We start from the raw sequence: 14,034 nt of genomic DNA, 5'->3' as shown, positions 1-14,034 counted from the left end.
ATTGATCCGTTTTGAGTTAATTTTTGTATGTGGAGTTAGGGTTCCAACTGTATTCTTTGCATGTGGTTATCCTGTTGTCTTAGCACTATTTGCTGAAGAGACAATTCTTCCTGTTGAACATTGTTGGCACTGTTGTTGAAAATCAGTTGGCTACATTGGGGTGCCAGAGTGGCTCAGTCAGTTGAGTGGCTGCCTTCAGCTCAGGTCATCATCCCAGGGTCCTTGATCAAACTGCACTGGGCTCCCTGCTCAGCAGGAAGTCTGCTTCTCCCTCTCCCTTAGCCCCTCCACCTGCTTGTGCCTGTGCATGCTCTCTCTCCCTCTTTCTCTGACAAATAAAATCTTTTAAAAAAAAAGAAAAGAAGAAAGAAAGATAGAAAGAAAAAGAAAAAAAATCAGTTGGCTACAGATGTTTGAGTTTATTTCTGGACTTGCAATTATTCTGTTGGTCTGTATGACTCTTCTCATGCTTGTACTATACTGTTTTGAATACTGTAGCTTTGTAGTAAGTTTGAAATTGGGAAGTCTCACTTTGTTTTTCTTTTCTTTCTTTTTTTTTTTTAAAATATTTATTTATTTTGTGGGGAGGAGCAGAGGGAGAGAGAGAACCTTCAAGCCGACTCAAGAGTCCAGAGCCCCACATGGGGCTTGATCCCACGGCTCATAAGATCATGACCTGAACTGAAACTGAGATTCAGCCCTCAACCAACTGAGCTGCCCAGGCACCCCTGTTTTTCTTTTCTGATACTGTTTTGGCTATTTCGAGCCTTTATAATTTCATGTGAATTTGAGAATCAGCTTTTCCATTTCTACAAAAGAGACCATTGTAATTTTGATAAGATTATATTAAATCTGTAGATCCTTTTGGAGAGTATTCCAACTTAATATTAAATCTCCTAATCCATGAACATAGGATGTCTTCCGTTTCGTTAGGTTTACTTTAATTTTTTGTTGTTGTTGTTTCTATATTGTATTTTTCTGTAACATTGGAATTGCTTAAATTAATTTGTATTTCTTTTGCTGGTAGAAACAATAATATATAATTATTTATATATTAACAATAAATAAATAGGAAACAATAAATATAATTAATTTTTTTAAAAAATGCAGTGTAGTTAACACATAGTGTTATATTAGTTTCCAGTATATTTCTTTCAGTGATGTTTTGTACTTTTTAGCACATACATTTTCACTTCCTCTGTTAAATTTATTCCTAGGTATTTATTCTTTTGGGTCCCATTTAAATGGAATCTCTTTTTTCCTTTTTCTTTTTCTTTCTTTCATTTTTGTTTTTTTAAATAAACTCTGTGGCTATCATAGGGCTTGAACTCAGGACCCTGAGAACAAGAGTCACATTCTGTACCCAGTGAGCCAGCCAGGCAGATGCTTAATAACTGAGCCACCCAGGCATCTTGAAAAATTTTCAGTTTTGCACCATTAGGTATGATGTTAGCTGTGGAGTTTTATAAATACTCCTTTTCATGTTAATGAGGCTTCTTTCATTCCTATTTTTCTGACTCTTTTTTTTTTTTAATCACAGAAGACTACTGAATTTTATTAAATGCTTTATCTGCGTCTATTAAGATGATCTGTGATTTCTTTCCTTCATTCTGTTAATGTGGCACATAACATTGATATTCTTATGATGAACTACCCCTCCACTCTTGTGCTAAAGCCTACTTGGTCATGGTGTATACTCTTTTTTTTTTTTTTTTTAAGATTTATTTATTTGAGAGGGAGAGAGAGCACAAGATGGGGGGAGGAGCAGAGGGAAAGGAGGAGAGGGAGAGACAGAATCTCAAGCCAGCTTCTTGCTCAGTGTGAGCCAGATGTGGGGGTTGATCTCATGACACTGAGATCACAACCCGAGCTGAAACCAGAAGTCAGCCACTTACCTGACTGAGCCACCCAGGAACCCCAGTGTATAATCTTTTCAATGTGCTGTTGGATTCAGTTGGATTTGTTAGATTTTGGTGTTTTTTTTTTTTAAGGATCTTTCATCTCTATTCATAAGGACTATTGCTCCGAAGTTTTTTGTGTTATCTTTGTCTAGCTTTGGTATTAGGCTAATGCTGGCATCATAATTATGTATTAGGAAATGTTGCCTCCTCTGCAATTTTTTGGAAGAGTTCCTGGAGGATTGGTACATTTTGTAAGTGAATGAAAGCATGAAAAATAACTCAGAATTTTGTTTTTAATCATTAATGAACTTGCATTCGAGTTTTTAATTTTTCTGGCATGTATAACTAAATTTTAATCCCTGAATTTTGTGATTTTTTAAAAAAACCAAATTTAAGTAATCTCTACACCCAGTGTGAGGTTTGAACTCATAACCCAGAGATCAAGAATCCCATGTTCTTCCAACTGAGCCAGCCAGGTGCCCCAAATTTTTGCGATCTTATATAGTCTCTGTGTAGACATTTACTTCATATTCCTTACCTGTTTACCTAACCGCCTTGAACTTATGTGATTTATATTTCTATAAACCTCAATTTTATTAATAATGCCATATAACTGATTTTTGATTATAGCTTAATCTGTTAAATTTTTTAAAAAATATTTATTTATTTGATAGTCAGAGAGGCAGGCAGAGAGAGAGGGGGAAGCAGGCTCCCTGCTGAGCAGAGAGCCCCAATGTAGGGCTCGATCCCAGGACCCTGGGATCACGACCTGAGCCGAAGGCAGAGTCTTTAACCCACTGAGCCACCCAGGTGCCCACAGTTACATTTTTAAAAAAGATTTTATTTGTTTATTTGACAGAGATCACAAGTAAGCAGAGAGGCAGGCCGAGAGAGGGGGGGGGGGAAGCAGGCTCCCCACTGAGCTTAGAGCTCACTCAATGCAGGGCTCCATCCCTGGAGCCTGGGATCATGACCTGAGCCAAAGGCAGAGGCTTTAACCCACTGAGCCACCCAGGCACCCCATTAATCAATGGGTTAACATATCCATCTCTCAATATGTTAACAAAGGAACACAGATATAAAATTAGCATGAAATGAGCTCATTGTATTTTCTTTTGAGAGGGCCACATATTTCAGCTGGGAAAAGAATATCTGAATTTTTAATAGATAAGACATCAAGTTCTGACTCTCAATACTGTTTTCACTGTTCATTAACAAAGAGCTGGTGATTCATAGTTCTGTTTTGTTTCATATTTTACATTAAAAGAATGTATTTCTTCTAGCAGTAATATATTTTTACTTTTAAATTTAGAAATTATACATGAACATAAAGAAAATGTAAATTGTCCCTGATTCTATCACCCAAAGAAAACATTAGCATTTTGGTGGTTTTCTTTTATTTATGCACAGGTAAAAACGTGTATGTAAAAACTGACATTGTAGGAACGCCTGGGGTGGCTCAGTCAGTTAAGCTTCTGCCTTTGGCTCAGGTCATGATCCCAGGGTCCTGGGATCAAGTCCCACATCAGGCTTCTTGCTCAGCTGGAAGCCTGCTTCTTCCTCTACTTCTGCCTGCCTATGATCTCTCTTTATCTCTCTGTCAAATAAATAAATAAAATCTTAAAAAAAAAAAAAAAAACCAACCCTGACATTTGTATAGCATCAGGCAATTTTTGCTCTGATTAACCTACAAGGAGTATTGTTTTTCCTTGTCATTAAATGGTCTCCAAAAACATGATGTTTTTTCAACTAACATCTTTTTTTTTAAAGATTTTATTAGTAGACAGAGAGGCAGGCAGAGAGAGAGAGGGAAACAGGCTCCCCACCGAGCAGAGAGCCCGATGTGGGACTTGATCCTAAGACCCTGAGACCATGACCCGAGCCAAAGGCAGCGGCTTAACCCACTGAGCCACCCAGGCGCCCTACTAACATCTTATTTTATGAAATTAGAAGTTTTCAGGTTTTTAAAAAGTTAGGTAACATACAGTGCAATATTGGTTTCTGGAGTAAAATTCAGTGATTCATCCCTTACGTGCAACACCTAGTGGTCATCACAAGTACCCTCTTTAATACCCATCACCCATCTAGCCCATCTGCCCCTGCCTCTCTCCATCAATCCTCAGTTTGTTTTCTGTTGTTAAGAGTCATTTATTGTGGGCGCCTGGGTGACTTGGTTAGTTGAGCATCCGACTCTTGGTTTTGGCTTCAGTCATGATCTCCAGATTAGGAGATGGAGCCCCATGTTGGGCTATACACTCAGCAAGGAGTATGCTTCCCCTCTCCCTCTACCCCTCCTCCTGATTGAGTGCTCCCTCTCTCTTTCTCTCTCTGAAATAAATCTTAAAAAAAAAAAAAAGTCACTTATGGCTTGTTTCCATTCCCTCTCTCCTTTTATTCTTTCCCCTCTTCCCATATGTTCATCTGTTTTCTTTCTTAAATTCCACATATGAGTGAGACCATATGGTATTTGTCGTTCTCTGACTGACTTATTTCACTTAGTGTAATGCATTCTAGCTCCATCCAGGTTGTAGCAAATGGCACAGTTTCTTTTTTTTTTGATGGCCAAGTAATATTCCTGTGTGTGTGTGTGTGTGTGTGTACCACAACTTTTTTTTAAAAAAGATTTTATTCATTTATTTGAGAGAGAGATGGTGAGAGAAAGCATGAGCATGGGTAGGGGAGAAGGAGAAGCCGGCTGCTCACTGAACAGGGTGCCTAATGTGGCACTCGATCCCAGGACTCCAAGATCATGGCCTGAGCAGAAGACAGACACCCAACGGACTGAGCTATTGAGGCGCCCTTATACCATATTTTCTTATCCATTCATCAGTGGATGGACATTTGGTCTGTCTTGGCTTTGTTGGTAATGTTGCTATAAACATTGGGGTGCAGGTCTTACTTTGAATCTGTACTTTTTTTATTTTTAAATATTTTTATTTATTTATTTGACAGAGATATCACAAGTAGGCAGAGAGGCAGGCAGAGAGAGAGGGGGAGGCAGGCTCCCTGCCAAGCAGAGAGCTGGATGTACTTTGAATCCGTACTTTTTATCCTTTGAGTAAATGCCTAGTAGTGCAATTGCTCAGTTGTAGGGTAGTTAGTTCATTCTTTTCTTTCTTTTTAAAAAGATTTTATTTATTTGAGAGAGCATGAGCGGGATGGGAGGAGGAAGGACAGAGAGAGAGGGAGAAATGGGCTTCCCATTGAGTGGGGAGCCTGATGTGGTGCTTGGTCTCAAGACTTCAGGATCACAACCTGAGCCAAAGGCAGATGCTTAACCAACTGAGCCACCCAGGCACCCCAGGGTAGTTCTATTTTTAACGTTTTGAGGAACCTCCAAACTGTTCTTCAGAGTGGCTGCAGCAATTTGCATTCCCACCAACAGCGCAGGAAGGTTCTGTTTTCTCTACATCCTTGCCAACACTTGTTGCTTGTGTTGTTATTTTTAGCCATTCTGACAGGGGTGAGGTGGTATCTCGTGGTTTTGATTTGTATTTCCTTGATGCTGAGAGATGTTGAGCATCTTTTCATGTGTGTTTAGCCATCTGGATGTCTTCTTCATAAAAGTGTTCATGTTTTCTACCCATCTCTTAATTGGATTATTTGTTTTTTTGGATGTTGAGTTTGGTAAGTTATTTATAGATTTTCGGGTACTAACCCCTTATCAGATACATTGTTTGCAGATATCTTCTTTCACTCTGTAGGCTGCCTTTTAGTTTTGTTGTTTCCTTCAGTGTGCAGAAGCTTTTTTTTTTTTTTTAAAGATTTTATTTTTTTATTTGACAGACAGCGAGAGAGGGAACACAAGCAGGGGGATTGGGAGAAGCAGCAGCAGCTTCCCACTGAACAGAGAGCCCTATGTGGGGCTCGATCCCAGGACATTGGGATCATGACCTGAGCTGAAGGCAGATTCTTAATGACTGAGCCACCCAGGCACCACTGTGCAGAAGCTTTTTATCTTGATGAAGCCCCAACAGTTCATTTTTGCTTTTGTTTCCCTTGCCTCTGGTGACATGTTTCTAATAAGAAGTTGCTATGGCTGAGGTCAAAGAAGTTTCTGCCTGTGTTCTCTCTAGGATTTTGATGGTTTCCTGTCTCACATTTAGGTCTTTCATCCATTTTGAATTTATTTTTGTGTAAGGTGTAAGAAAGTGGTCTAGTCTCATTCTTCTGCTTGTAGCTATCCAGTTCTCCCAACACCATTTGTTGAAAAGACCTTCTTTTTTTCCATTGGACATTCTTTCCTGCTTTGTCCAAGATTAGTTGACCATATAGCCGTGGGTCCATAATTTTTTAAAGATTTTATTTCTAAGTAATTTCTACACCCAATGTGGGGTTGAACTCACAATCCTGAGATCAGGAGTGACATGCTCTGTTGATTGAACCAACCAGGTGCCCCTCCAAAATGATTTTTTTTTAAAGATTTTATTTATTTATCTGACAGAGAAATAGAGAGCAGAAGTACACAGAGCTGCAGGCAGAGGGTGAAAGAGAATAAGGCTCTCTGCTAAGGAGGGAGCCTGAGGCGGGGCTCGATCCCAGGACCCTGGAACCATGACCTGAGCCAAAGGCAGCTGCCCAACCAACTGAGCCACCCAGACGCCCCTCCAAAATGATTTTTGAAGGCTCTGTAATTAGTCAGGATCTGCTTGACCATTCTCTTAGGAATAAACATGTACGTGTGTGTGTGTGTATGTGTGTATTTTTTTTTAAGATTTTATTTGACAGTGAGAGAGGGAACACAAGCAGGGAGAGTGGGAGAAGGGGGCTTCCCGTGGAGCAGGGAGCCCAATGCAGGGCTTGATCCCAGGACCCTGGGATCATAATCTGAGCCAAAGGCAGACGCTTAATGACTGAGCCACCCAGGTTCCCCAATAAACATATTTTCTAATTTTCCAGATATCCATATTTTCATTCAAAACTCATTTTTTAACATCTTTTGAAATAATTTCAGACTTATAGAAAAGTGCAAGTAGAACAGAGAATTCTCATATCCACATTCCCCAAATGTTAACATTTATCACATTTGCTTTGTCATGTTCTTTTTCTCTGTTATAAACACACTTTTTTTTTTTCTGAATTGTAATAGTAGGGCTGGGAAGCATGAGGAGAATGAGGCATTTGCCTTGGACACAAAATTTGAGTGGGTACCAAAAAACTCAGGAATCAAAATAGATATTTTAATTCAATATTGAAATAAAAATTATTCTAAAATAATGTCTGATTACTATGAACATTTTAAAGATAGCATCAGTTATTGCAGGCATGATGCCCTTTTATTTCCTTTTTTTAAAAGATTTATTTATTTATTTAATTTTAAAAATTATTTTATTTATTTGACAGAGATCACAAGTAGGCAGAGAGGCAGGCAGAGGCGGGGGGTGGGGGGAAGCAGATTCCCCGCTGAGCAGGGAGCCCAATGTGGGGCTTGATCCTAGGACCCTGAGATCATGACCTCTGCCAAAGGCAGAGACTTAACCTGCTGATCCACCCAGGCACCCCTATTTATTTATTTTATTTTTTAATTTTTTATGTATTTATTTATTTGACAGAGAGAGCACACAAGCCAGGGACAGAGACAGAGGGAGAAGAAGACTCCCCACTGAGCAGGGAGCCCAATGCATGGCTCCATCCCAGGATCCTGAGATCATGACTTGAGCTGAAGGCAGATGCTTAACCAACTGAACCACACAGGCTCTCCTATTTATTTATTTTAGAGAGAGACGGAGGGAGAGAGGGCACAGAGTGGGAGGGGCAGAGGGAGAGGGAGAGACTCCAAACTGAGCATGGAGGCTGATGTGGGGCTCCCTCTCACCACCCTGAGATCACAACCTAAGCCAAAACCATGATTCAGATGCTTAACTGACTACCACCCAGGTGCCCTGATGCCACTTTATTTCTGAATATTTCAGTTTGTTTCCTTTAAAAAGGGAGGGATGGTATTCTCTTACATAACCACGATACAGTGATCAAAATATAGGAAATAACTTTGGTATAATACTAGTACCTAATATTTAATCTACAGATGTTTAGTTTTTATCAGCTGTCTACTATAGTAGTGTTCTTTATAACAAAACAACTTTTTTCTGACTCAGGATCCTATCCAGAATCAAATGCTGAATTAATTGTCATATCTCCTTAATGACATGACAGCTATGAACTAAACAGTGACATCTTTTGAACTAAACAAATTTTATCCTTCATGACTTTAACACTTCTGAAGAATGTTGACCATGTATTTTATAGACTGTCCTTTGATTTGGGTTAGTCTGTTATTTCTTCTTGATTAAATTCAGGTTACAAATTTTTAGTAAGAACACCACAGAGGTAGTGCTGCATCCTTCTCAGTGCATTACATCAGAAGACACAAGATGTCTTTTTTGTCCTATTACTGGTGGTGTCAGCTTTAATCAGTTGGTAAAGGATGTATCTGTCCAGGTTACTCCATTGTAAAGTTATAATTATTTTCTAATTAGTGGATTTTTGTGGAGGAGATACTTTGAGACTGTAAAGATACTGTTTCTCTTCATGCTTTTGAGTATCCATTGATGATTCTTGCCTTAAACATTATTTATGATGATGCTTGCCAAATGGAGATTTAAAAAATTTTCCATCTCTCCTTTTTTTTTATTGGTCAGAATTTTACTCTAAGAAAGAATTTTCCTTTCTTATTTACGTATGGATTGCATTATTAATATATATTCAGTATTGATTTATGGGTTCTTCTATGAGTTATAATCCAGTACAATCATTATTTATCTTGTTAATTACAGTGTTTTGGTTTTTTTCTTGCTCAGGTCCCAGTCTAATGTGCATCGGCAGGGCTAGGCCTCTGCACCCACATATTCAGAGACCCAGGCTCCTTAAACCCCTAGAGTAGCCCTTTCAAATGGAATTCTGAGGAAATAATTAAACCCTAATGCCTTAAGACATCTGTTGTATGCAGCAAGTTAATTTCCCTGTGATTCTGGAGTGGTACTGATTATATGACATCCGTGGGAGAACTGAGGAATTAGTCTACTTACATCATTGTATTAAGGGCTTAATTCTCTCAGGAAACCCTGGTTTGTACAACTTTTTTCACGTAACACTGTATTTTGAAGATCTCCCTGTCCATTCATGTTGATGTGTTACATCCATTTTAATGGCTACTTAGAGGTTTGTACTCTCGCTACACCAACATTTCCTTCGTTTCTTTCTTTCTTTTTTTTTTTTAAGACAACTTCTCTTTTCTTTTTTTTCTGGCTGTTACATATTACACTGTGATGATTGTGAGGTGTATATATATAGATAGATAGATATAATTTTCATTCATTTTGTTTAAAACAACAACAACAAAAAAAAAACACGTGTGGAGGCTGTTGCAAGTCATCCAGGCAAGAAAGGATGCACTTCAGGCTAGGATGACAGTGGAGCTGGAGAAAGGTAGACTGATAGGAGAAATAAAGTGGGAGGGAAAGCAGATGGAGTTGTTAATGAAGTAGGTGTGAGTAATGAAAGAGAGGAAGGAGTCAGTGGTGATTCAGATGGACCAGTGACATCAGTTAGAGTTACCGTAGGAGATGAACCTTACTTGTCATGGCCGGACCAGGTGACTTCATAGATACTTTACCACTCTGACATTTTATGATTTTGGAATCTGTGACAGCACCCTTTTTATAGATTGAATGATACCTTTCTGCTCTTCTCCTGCTGAAGGAGAAAGAACGTGCATATAGATAACCAGCTTACTACTTCTGAATATTGCTCTGCCATAGGAGGGCTTCCAAAATGACCCTTGCTCCCCTCTTCACCCTCACCTCTGTGCTCTTGGCTCACATTGCTCATGGCATATCATACCCCTTTCTTTTATTGAAATCACGGGCTCACTCAACTCCCAGCCCAACTGTGCTGCTAACATCCTGCTGGCCCCATTTAAGTCCAGCGTGCCTCCTCTCTGCTTTTCTAGCAGTTGTAGGATGTTGCGTCCTCCTGAATCCTGCCCTGCCTTAGTTGTGCTTAGATTATGTTCTCCAGGTTTTCATGACATGTCCTATTACATTCATAGTAAAGATTCTGTTATCTTATTGATCACATGTTTGAATTTAAAACAGAGACTTTGGGGCACTTGGGTGGTGGCTGGTTGAGCCACCAACTCTTGGTTTTGGCTCAGATCCTGATCTCAGGGTCATGACATGGAGAGCCTTGTGTCAGGGTCCGCAAGCAGCACGGAGTCGGCTTCAGACTCTTCTCTCTCTGTCCCTCCCACTCGTGCTCTTTCTCTCTCAAATAAATAAGTAAAACTTTAAAAAATAATAAAATAAAATAGGAGAGACTTTTGGAAATGTTTTTGATTTCTCTAGCATGATCTTAATATCACTCACCACATACAATATCCTACCTGTTTAAAACCATGTTTTAACTTTCAGGGCCCATCAGCATTTAGGAGTTCCTTTTATCAGGAATCAGGAATTTTAGTTTCACCGATCACTGAGATGGCGTTTGTTAATGTTTTCGAGGCACATGTTTTCAGGCCAGGTTACATTTTAAATCTTCTTATCCTTTATCAGTATTTGTTTCTAATGAAAATTGGAGAACATTTTAGGTGGTGTTTTCCGTTGGAAGGTTTTCTTACACCTGCTATGCTAGCTGAATATTTTGTCCGATCCATATAAAGTCTGATGTGATCTGTTTTGAGCTCTCTGTAAACAGTGGTGAAATTAGAATAAGGTGATCTCTTTGACTGTGGTAACTGTTGATAGCATTCTCTGGATGCCTTGGCAGTTTATCTGGCTCTGACAGCAGCCGTTTCTCCTGGCCCTGTAAAACCTTAGAAGACGTGTATTAACTTAGAATTAAATTGCACAGAAGTTTATCAGGCAGCAGCATGTTCATCCACTCATTTATTCAAGCTAAAGCCCTTAAGACTCTTGTTTTTAATTGTTTTTTCCATTGCAGTTCATGAGACCATGACCTGAGCCGAAGGCAGAGGCTTTAACCCACTGAGCCACCCAGGTGCCCCTAAAGATTTAATTTATTTATTTGACAGAGAGAGGTCACAAGTAGGCAGAGGGGCAGGCGAGGGGGTGGGGAAGCAGCCTCCCTGCTGAGCAGAGAGCCCGATGTGGGGCTCAATCCCACGACCTTGAGATCATGTCCCAAGTCAAAGGCAGAGGCTTAACACACTGGAGCCACCCAGGCGCCCTCCCCCACCATATATTCTTGCCTCCTTTGTCATAGAGTAATTGAACATATAAGTGGACCAAATTGGCTCTCTATTCTGTTCCATTGATCTGTGTGTCTCTTTTTGTGCCAATACCATACTGTTTTGAATGCTACAGCTTTGTAATAGATCTTAAAATCTGGTATTGTGATACCTCCAGGTTTTATCTTCTTTCTCAAGATTGCTTTGGCTATTCAGGGCCATAAAAAAGGATGAAATCTTGCCATTTGTGACTACATGGATGGACCTAGAGGGTATTATCTAAGTGAAATAAGTCAGACTGAGAAAGACAAATACCATATCATTTCACTCATATATAGAATCTTAAAAACAGGAGAAATGAATAAACACAAAGCAGAATCAGACCTTATAAATCCAGAGAAGAAACTGATAGTTGCCAGAGGAAAGGGGTGGGAAGATGGACAGATTGGTAAAGGGGAGTGAGAGATACAGGTTTCCACTTATGAAACAGATAAGTCACAGTAATAAAAGGCACAGCATAGGAAATATATAGTCAGTGATATTGGAATAGCATCTTATCATGACAGGTGGTAGCTATACTTAATGAGCATAGCATAATGTATAGAGAAATTGAATCACTATGTTATACACCTGAAGTTGTAACATTATATGTCAACTATATTCAAGTTAAAAAATCAGGGTGGCTCAGTGGGTTAAGCTGCTGCCTTCGGCTCGGGTCATGATCTCAGGGTGCTGGGATCGAGTCCCGCATCGGGCTCTCTGCTCAGCAGGGAGCCTGCTTCCTCTTCTCTCTCTCTGTCTGCCTCTCTGCCTACTTGTGATCTCTCTCTGTCAAATGAATAAATAAAATCTTTAAAAAAAAAATCAAATAAAAACTTTTTAAAAGAACAGTATTTACTTCATACAAACTAACCATGACTTTCTGCTATTTGACTTCAAGACCTCTTTTTTGTTTTGTTTAAAACAACAACAACAAAAAAAAAACAACTCTTGGAATTCTTTTTTTTTTTTTAAGATTTATTTATTTAAGGGGTTGCCTGAGTGCTTAGTCATTTAAGCAGTGCCTTCAGCTCAGTTCATGATTGCAGGGTCCTGCTGGTCTCCCTTTCCCTCTGCCCCTCTCCCTGATCACATGTAAGCGTGCTCTCTGTCTGTCTTTCTCTCTCAAATAAATAAATAAATACCTATTCACTAGGAAAAATGTCAACTCTACTGAAAAGTTGGAAGAACAAGTGAACTCCTCCTAGTTGGACCACTTGTTAATGTTTTGCCACGCTTCACTTACCTTATTTTTCACTTCTTGTTTATGGACCCATGCACATACACATATACATTGTAGTGTTAATTTCTGCTTTATATATATTTAATTTTTTTTAACTGTGGACAAACGCTAATAACATAAAATTTACCATTTAAAATTCGCAGTTTATAGAGGGTATTATACTAAGCAAAATAAGTGAATCAGAGAAAGACAATTATCATATGATCTCACTCATATGTGGAATTTAAGAAACAAAACAGAGGGGTGCCTTGGTGTCTCATTTGGTTGGGCACCTGCCTTCGGCTCTGGTTATGATCCTGGAGTGCTAGGATTGAGTCCCGCATCAGGCTCCCTGCTCAGCGGGGAGTCTGCTTCTCCCTTTGCCCCTCCCCTCCCCCTCTTGTTCTCGCTCGCGCTCTCTCTCTCTCACATTCTCTCTCAAATAAATAAATAAAAATCTTTTAAAAAGATTTTTCTTTTTTCTCTGTCTCGACTGAGGCAGCCATCTTGTTCTTGCCACATGCTGTTGTTAGAGGACCCTCCCTGCTTGAGATTTACCAACAGCACGAATCAAGAAAAGCTAGCTAAACTTCAGGCTCAGGTCCGGATAGGGGGCAAGGGTACAGCCTGCAGAAAGAAGGTGGTACATAGAAGAGCTACAGCTGATGACAAAAAACTCCAGAGTTCTCTAAAAAAACTGGCTGTGAATAATATAGCTGGTATTGAAGAGGCGAACATGATTAAAGATGATGGGACAGTTATTCGTTTCAACAGTCCCAAAGTCCAAGCTTCCCTTTCTGCTAACACCTTTGCAATTACTGGGCATGCAGAAGCCAAACCAATCACAGAAATGCTTCCTGGAATACTAAGTCAGCTTGGTGCTGACAGCTTAACAAGTCTTAGGAAGTTAGCTGAACAGTTCCCATGGCCAAGTGTTGGATAGCAAAGCAACAAAACCAGAAGACATTGATGAAGAGGATGATGATGTTTTCCAGATCTTGTAGAAAATTTTGATGAGGCATCAAATGAAGCTAACTGAAATTTCTTCTGGAGTTTGGAAGCTGGCATGGACTAAATTTAACAAATCAGCTATGTGGTTTCAAAGTTTTACAGACATGGAGAACATCAACTGTTACTAGTTCAGTAATATAAATATTTTGTATATTGATAATGCCGTTGGTTCAGCATTTTTCGGTCATTTGATTTTGCATTTGCACTTCCTCCCAGGATCTATTCTTTCGGTCAAAATACGAAGTGTCGGTGCAGTTTGAGGGTGTTTTGGTATTTGATTCTCAGTTTTCTGGGTTTTGTTTTTTGTTTTTTTTTTTTAAGATTTTATTTATTTGACAGAGTCCAAACGTAGGCAGAGAGGCAGGCAGAGAGAGGAAGGGAGCAGGCTCCCTGCTGAGCAGAGAGCCCAATGCGATGCAGGGCTCTTGGGGGCTCGATCCCAGGACCCTGGGATTATGACCTGAGCTAAAGGCAGAGGCTTTAACCCACTGAGCCACCCAGGCGCCCCTGTTTTGTTTCTTTGTTGGGGTATTTTTGGTTTGTGGGTATGTGTGTATACAGTGGAGAGCAAATTGGAAAACAGTTCTATTTATTCTCCTTCTTCCCCCAGTAGAAAGTAAAACAAATCTTTATGTTAAAACAAAACAAGAGAATCATAGGGGTAGAGAGGAAAAAAT

The 14,034-nt window shown here is 39.6% G+C and overlaps 1 protein-coding gene and 1 pseudogene across 2 annotated transcripts in view; both read left to right on the top strand.

Annotated features, from left to right (window-relative positions):
• Positions 1-14,034, top strand: part of PRKAR2A (protein kinase cAMP-dependent type II regulatory subunit alpha) — a 149,472-nt gene that overhangs the window by 35,050 nt on the left and 100,388 nt on the right. The gene's annotated exons all lie outside the window — the stretch shown is intronic.
• LOC131823904 (transcription factor BTF3 homolog 4-like) lies at positions 12,760-13,784 on the top strand (annotated as a pseudogene).

Source organism: Mustela lutreola, chromosome 2 (genome assembly GCF_030435805.1).
Source record: "Mustela lutreola isolate mMusLut2 chromosome 2, mMusLut2.pri, whole genome shotgun sequence".
Taxonomy (NCBI): domain Eukaryota; kingdom Metazoa; phylum Chordata; class Mammalia; order Carnivora; family Mustelidae; genus Mustela; species Mustela lutreola.
Note: the sequence above shows the minus strand (reverse complement) of the source record. Positions and strands in the feature narration are given on the sequence as shown.